The sequence below is a fragment of the Rattus norvegicus genome, chromosome 6 (assembly GCF_036323735.1).
Source record: "Rattus norvegicus strain BN/NHsdMcwi chromosome 6, GRCr8, whole genome shotgun sequence".
Lineage (NCBI taxonomy): Eukaryota > Metazoa > Chordata > Mammalia > Rodentia > Muridae > Rattus > Rattus norvegicus.
Genome location: NC_086024.1, coordinates 72,917,412 through 72,925,378, shown reverse-complemented (window position 1 = coordinate 72,925,378; position 7,967 = coordinate 72,917,412).

Sequence of the window (7,967 nt, the reverse complement as noted above, 5' to 3'; positions counted from 1 at the left end):
TTAAACAGTGCCTCCATTTTCTTTAAAGGTGTACCCTCTGTAGTTGCCACACATTCTGTTTTCTCAACCATTCTCAAGATTCATGTGACTAAAGAGTTAAAGTGACCCTAGAGGTGCAAGTTTTCAATCAGCAGAGAAATCACAGATATCAATTTAACAACCCCTGAGAACAGAGCTCAAAGCAAACAATGGATTACTATGTGTGCAGTGGTATTATTCAATTGTTTTTCTAGAACCAAAATGTGACAAAGACACGGAAAACTGGAGAAACGAGAGTAAAATAATTGTGTTTAATAATTAAACACAGAATTTTAAGGCAGTGAGTAGGAAAAAAGAAAACCTTATAACCTCTAAAAATGTATTTCCTTTTCTTACTTCAGAACAGGTCATGTCAGATAAACAAAGGCTCAAATCAATGCCCATCTGATTGACTCACAGGGGACGGAACATGCATTGCAGTCTCTCATCTCTGGTTCTTACTGACACCTCCATATGGTTTACCCTTCACTGAGACCATGGAGTTCTGTTAATGAGCTTGAAAGAGTTGGCTGGGTAGTTGGCAAGAGTTACCTGCCATTAGCTATTTAGAGTTGTGTAAATGAAATCGCAGTCTCTGAGAGACCCCTCCCCCTTCACCCCTAAAATGTGAGTCATCCTCTCATTAGAGGCCTGCTTTCGGCAATTCATAATTACAGATTGTGTCCCTGTTAATCACTTGACAAATGATACTTCTCTGCCAACAGGTTTACTGAACTTCGTTTGTTTTGAAATCATGTCAAATGAAATCAGATGTGAAAGTTTGATTTTGGTCTCCTAGTTCAGTTTTTTTTTTTTTGATGAATAACCTGAATGTTATCTTTTATTTGTTTCTCTAAAAGAACCCAGTGTAACTTGCATTACACAAATAATTTCACTTTGAGGGCACAGTCTTTGAGGCATATATAGATTAACACTATTACACTATGTAGTTGTATTTGTAGTGTTGTTTTGCCTAAGAAGACATTGACAAGATTTAGTCTATAAAGCAATGTGCTTTATGTTTCATAATTTATCTGTTTCTCAAATATGGTATCCTCCCCCATAGGCCCCAAGATTTGATGGGGAGTGTTGTAAAATAAAGAATACAGTGTGCTACAAAAAAGAACAACAATAACAAAAAGTTTTCATTGAGCCTGAAAGCATCTTCAACTTTTCCTTCATTTCATATAACAGACAAGAAATTATGGTTGTCTGGAAATCTAAGAATAAGAACAATAAAACATATGCCCAGCTTCATAAATAAGGAAAGCATCGCATAGTATGTAAGCCCAGCACGAAAAAAGCTCTGGCTATTCCTTTTCTTGGGGTTTGGGAGTCTGTGTGAATTTATATGACTCCATCACTTAATTTGCCATACTCTATCACCTGTATTTGGTAGCAACATGGATGTTTAAACAGAGAGTCTAAATTAAGCACACATTCTAACTTTGCAAATGAAGAATCCAAGTTTTAGTATGTATTTTAGGAGAAATACAGCACACACCTAATCTCTTTAGATTTAGTTCAGGTTGTCAGCCTTGAATGCGTTCTCTTCCTCTGCTTTCTATTCCATTTGTACTGTATATCTCGGTCAATTTTAATACTTAAAAATTGAATCCTTCTGATGACAAAATACCGTAGGGAAGAATTAATGATAAGGAAACTAGATGACTATACTTCGGTTTTCTTACATTGTAAAGCCTTCTGCTTGCAATTCACATTGAAGGGGAAGCTTGTTATTATCCAAAGAATACCAGTTAAGGTTTTAACACCTGACAATGTACAGTAGCCTCCCTGCCCATGTGAACGATGACATTAAATTCAAGGCTATGTTCAGGCAATGTGTTCTCAAATGAAACACAGTTTAAGAGATACAGGGGAGAAGTTAGAAATACTTAATGAAATTTTAGTTTGTTAAAATCAATTTGATACATGACAGTAACAAAATCAAAACAGGGAAGAAATTCCCATAGTTACAGGGAAGAGTGTTAGAAAGAAGATAGCTAAATTCTGGAATACTGAATACACTATAGAAGGAAATTAAGGCTGACTCTTTTGTAAAGCAGACTTATACTGAACCAGCTACCTCAAGTTCGAGTATTAATACATTAATGTAGTTTCATCTTCTTTCATTGGTCTATTCTGGTATATATTCTCTGTAGATAGGTTTGAAAAACTCAAGGTCTCAGAGATCCATAACATTTTGAGAGTCGAATTTAATTCCCTGTGATACAGGATGTAAAGTCACAGTTACCAAGTATAAGAGTGGAAATAGCTTCTTGCTCAGGGAACAGTCTCTAAGAAATCTTATTTGAAAACATGCTGGGTCAACCCCTAAAAGTTCAAATTCTTTGTCTAATTATTTTCTTTTCCTGGTCCTAGAATAAGCTTCAGGTTTATATTAGACTATATTAATCACCTGCTGTAGAGAATACTGTCAGATTGCTGTGTGAGAAACTTGTCTCATTTCTTCTATTTGCTTACATTCAGACTTTCAAGGGAAACTTTATAGTTAGCTGAAATTAAAGAACTTCTCATGGGAAAGAAATAAACCATAAGAAAATATTTAATCTTCCTGACTTGATATTACATAAGCAGTGATCACATTTCATCTAGAGTTTTAGTTTACAATAACTAGAGAAAGTAGACAAGGATCTCAGATTGACTCCTTTCTGTTTCATTACCCCTCCTCAGAGAGGCAATTTCTCACCTTGATTTTTGAGCGAGAGGCTTGTTTACTCTGGGTTAGTCTTCACCCTCTGCCTCTGACTGGTTTTCACCTATATCTATTATCACCACTTAGCCTTGTCCATCACTTGTCTCATCACCCAAAACCTAAGTGTGCCTCCTACGAGCAAAGCCTCTTCTTGTTTTGCTTATCCCTGAGTCTTGCATTCCAGGACCACCCTTGATATACAGTGGATGCCCAGGTTCTAAGTTGAATGGATGGATGTGTGCAGCCCACTTACATGTATAAAGTCAGTGTATACCATTTTGGAGAGTCATGCACATTTTTACTAGAAATGTGTCCTGTCTTCTCTTTACTTCCCTGGCTTCTTATCTCTACCACTTCTTCAGATTATCAATTCAGGGGACTGAAGAGATGATTTAATATGCATTGTCCTCTATGAATTTCATAGTAGAAACTGGTTCTGCTACGTAGCATATCCATGAGTAACCCATTTGCTTTTGTCTAAGAATTGAATTAGTCAAGAAATCAAGTTTATCTTTTATTAAATTCCCCCAAACAGAGCAAATTGTGTATGCTTCTAACATGCATTTTTAATTATCCAATTACATAGCTCTATTTTATAAACTTGACTGATGTTTTCTCAGTGTGTATATTTGTTTCTTTGCTGTTAGGCACTGGGTTAGAGTCAAGACTGGTATGCTCTTATTGAAGCTAGCTAGCTAAGATCCATCTCAGGTTAGCCCAGCCCTTAATGAGCTGGCTAACCCTAGTCAAGCTGGTCATAAATCTCCCCATATCCATGTCCTCATTTGCAGAATAGAGATAATATTAGTACCTGTACCTCAAACTTATGCATCTCAGTACTGTCATAAGGATTAAACAACTTAAGACTTGCAGCACAGTTGGAACGGCGCCTGGCACATGCAAAAGCTCAGTAGAGTTAGCTGTTATTTTTACAAGTATTCCAAATCCTTTCTTGAACAAAGTGAGACATAACAATGTTTATAAGTACCAATCACGTGCCAGGAGCTTGGTGCTCTGTGCAGTGCCCAGCTGACCATGAATAACATAGGATGAATCGGCCCCCAGAGGAAGACTCAGCAGCTATCAACTGAGATGCCTCAGAAAAGGTGGCCTCTGCTCCAAGCCTGCATAGTGATGGGTATGGATTGCAAGCCTCTCTTAACTGCTGCTGAAGAATCAGAAGTGTTCTTGAGAGTAGGGAGTACAGATGTAGAGGTCAGGTCTGTGGATCAAATGTTTAGTCTAGGCCAGATCTTCTGCTATTGTTAATTGTAGATTCTGCAAATTCAGACCTTCTCTGCTGATATTGAGAATCTTCCTTGGTTTGTTTTGTACTGACAAAGCCAGAGGCTACTCTCATACACACACACACACACACACACACACACACACACACACACACACACACACACTCACTCACTCACTCACTGATAGCAAGGCACCTCCTGTGACTTAGTCTGCCTAGCCCCCAGCACGTTTGAGAACCTTGCCTTAAATAGTTTAGTGTCTCTGTGCTGCTTCCCATAAATGCAGGAAGTGCCACTCCGCTGGAGGTCGAACCTTCTTATTGCTACCTGGTTTTTTTTTTTTTTTTTTTTTTGCCTCACCTAAGCCTTCTCACTCAGGTCACAAAAACACAGCCTCCAGAAACAAAACCAGGTGTTTCTGAAACTCTCTTTAGGAGTAATTTATTCCATATGTTTATTGCTCTCTGTGTGAAATAATTTCAACAGTTTCTTTTTTTTTTTCCTTTTGTCACTGCATTCAAATTAACCCACAGTCGAATCCGATGGAGGAGTAACACTTTCAGAAAACACCAAGTCCTATGCTGAAAAAAGCCAAGTGATATTGCAGCCTGTGAGAGGAAGAAGGAGAAAAGCACAAGCAGTTGGGACTTGACATTAGCCTATGAAGAAAGGAGACTTCTGGAATACCTCTCCAGGGGTTGGAAGAGCAGCTTTACTGGAGTTCTGACTGCAGTTTGCATTTCCCCTGGGTGTCAATTTTATGAAACAAAGTGACAGTGACAGGATGATTTGTATCACTTGAGAGCTATGTTTTTTTTAAAAAAAATGATGCATTGGCAACAGCAAAAATTGTTATGGTAGGAATCAAATTGGTGCTTCCTTGCTGGAAATGGGGGAGCACGGTGTTTTTCAGTTTATTTCTGAGCTTGGCTTTTCAAACTTTAATTTGAGAGGGTGGATAATGGAAATCCAAATCCCTGTTAGAAGAGCACTGTGTTTTACATTTTTATTTCATCATCTCTATGAGCAGAAAGAAATTATTCTTTATACTTTATACTGTCAGTTCTAAATCTATGGATGGGGGAGGGGAGCGGAAGGAATGGCCTATGTATTAAATCAATGGATTCTGTAAAGAAAATAGCTATTTCTACCTCAGGGTGTTGGCCTACCTTGTGACCACGTTTTTTAAATCAACTTCTGTTAATAGCATCTTCTTATCATGGACCGGAGTTTAATAGCAAATAGCTCATTTTTGCCCATTTCTCAGAACATTCTTGCTAAAGTAATCAACATCTCCATTTTCATGTGTGGCTCTCCTGTTTGGGTGGGTGAGTAAGGGTAAGCTTCTTACAAAACAGTTAGTGGTAACCATTGTTTTTATTCAGCTGTTGAAACACATTGTAATGAAGCTTTATTATTTGAAATCCTATAAAATACACATCCTTAGAATCAACTGAAACTGTAGTAACTATGACAATAGTTATTACAGATTTATTGGACATTAGTTTAGAGCAAGACATTATACTTAGCAATGTGTGCAAATTACTCATTAGACTATTTCAGAAGCTCTGAGATGCATGTTGGTTTATTTTCTCCATTTTACAGATAGTAAAATGAAGGCATTGTGAAAGTGGCTGAGTGACAAAACTGGCCTTCCAACCAAGTCCATTTGCATAGAGAGCTCACACTCTCATTGTTAAAGTTGTGTGCAAAGTATACGATAATAACATCATTTCACAGATGATCCCTATTTATAATTGAATCTGGCTCATAACTCACTTAAAATGTTCCTTTTCGGCTGAAATTTTCTATACTTGGTGTCCATCCAACGGAGCAGTGGCAGGAGGCAAGGAAAATACAGCAAGTTCTGCTTGAGGCAGGAACAGATTTTAAGATTCTGTTTAGATTTTGAGACAGTCTGGAGCCTGGACCAGGATCCAAAGCCTGTTGAAAGAGAGTTGCCTTTTCATAACAGCATGGAGTAAGAATTTCCATAGAAACTTAACTCAAGCACAAAAGTTGACCTAGCTCTAAATAAATAAATACATAAACAGAAGAAAGAATGCTTCCTACTTGGTCTCTGCTGACATTTGGTCACAGACTCAACTGTATTGGGCCGCTGTCTTCCTGTCCAGGCAGAGGCTTAGAACTAGCAATGTGTGTTGATTCTTGCTCCTACTTTCCTACTCTTGGGCCTTGGCTCTGCTTTTGGTTCCCAGGTTAGCTTTTGAGTTGTACATTGTACTCCAGGGTCTTACTATGATAGCACGTGGTATCTGTCAAAATGGGAGAGCATTCATATTGTTTTTCTCCTTGTATACTTTACCTGTGCTACACACTTAGACTTTTGTTAGCTTTGATGTTCTTGTCCATTCTTGGCCTATGTTGTCTAGACTACTCAGAACAGAGTGATAGGGATGGTTTTCTTGGTGAGATGAACTAAAAGAACAAAATCTTAGATTATTGGGCAAGGCCTGACTGGTTTTCCTCCCAGGAGTCTTTTGCATTCTTGTGTCAAATCTATGTATATTCCCAAAAGTTATTTTGCATGTACTCTGCTCATATTCTAATATCAGTAGCTACCATTTTACTGGGCTGCACTCTGGCTTCTTATTGTTCATGACTGCATCATTACACTTACCAACTACCAATTTCTCATTGTTTTTGAGGAACATTTACTCATGCTACACTTTGAATATTCAAGAGAAGGAAAGTGTTCATTGTTCACTGTCCAGTGACTATAACCAGGACGTTATACTAAAACTTATTTCTATTTTCTTGACTGTATCTCATAGTAAGTAAATAAGTAAACAAAATTAAAAAATAAATAGAAAACGACTATTTTCTCATGCTTTCAAATAAAAATTATATTTATATTAATATAAACATTCATTTCTATCATTTATTAGAAATCAAGATCATAGTCTACAATTCTGAATATAACTGAACAGTTGATTCTTTGTTGAGCATTTATAGATATCTACTAACTATCAGATTTTAAATGAGCATTTAAGAGCATTCACTTTAGTAGGAGACCCTGGGATGCTGCCGAAGCAAGAAGGAAGGAATCAGAGTTGATGGAGCCAGGTAACCAAAGGGAGACTAACTAGGTAGATGGTAAGGTGGAGAGGACACACTAGGAATAGTTAATGATACAAAGGTATTGGATTTAATATGCAGGAGGTGGAGAGACATTAGGAAGTTTGAGTGATGAATGTGATCTGCTGTTTCTCTGTGTTCTGTTGAGAGCAGACACACAAGGTCAAGGACAGAATTTTGGAGAACTATTAAAGGAAGGTGGTGCCTGCGACTGAGCTTGGCACCTTCAGAGAGAAGAAAAGTGATAGGACTTTATACAGAGCTTGGAAACTTCACTCTTAAACTTCTGGACTTTGTATAATAAACATATAAATATTATATAGTCTCAGCATATGGTGTCACCAAGGATTATGAGCTTTGGTCTGGAACTTGTAATTGAGAACATAATTGACAAGAAAGATGTTTCCTACTAAATATATTTACTTAAAATCTAAAATGAACTCCTCAAAGCTTTAGCACTTGTGTAAAAATATCCATATATATTTACATATTTATAAGAGCTTAAGTACTTATCTCAAGAAGTATAAATAATCTAATAAGCAAAGCAGTTTATGTATTATTATACTTCAAGATTTGAGACTATTCTAATATTAAATAATCAATTTTTTTAATTGGAACTGAAAATAAAGCCCTGAATCAGAGCTCTGACAGTGGTTTTCTAGGGGGAACCATATTACCTCATCTTGGAAGAAACATGTAGCTCATTTCTGAGGGTATACGAACAAGGCAGGGTAGTTCTAATGTGAAGCCGGCCAAGGCATTTCTAAGGCGAGCCAGGCAGAAGCAAAACAAAACAGAAAACAAAAAAACCTGGGATCCTTCCAGGCATAGGACGGTACTCAAGGAGTGCCTACGCATGCTGTTGCATGGTGGAAAGTGTACCTAAG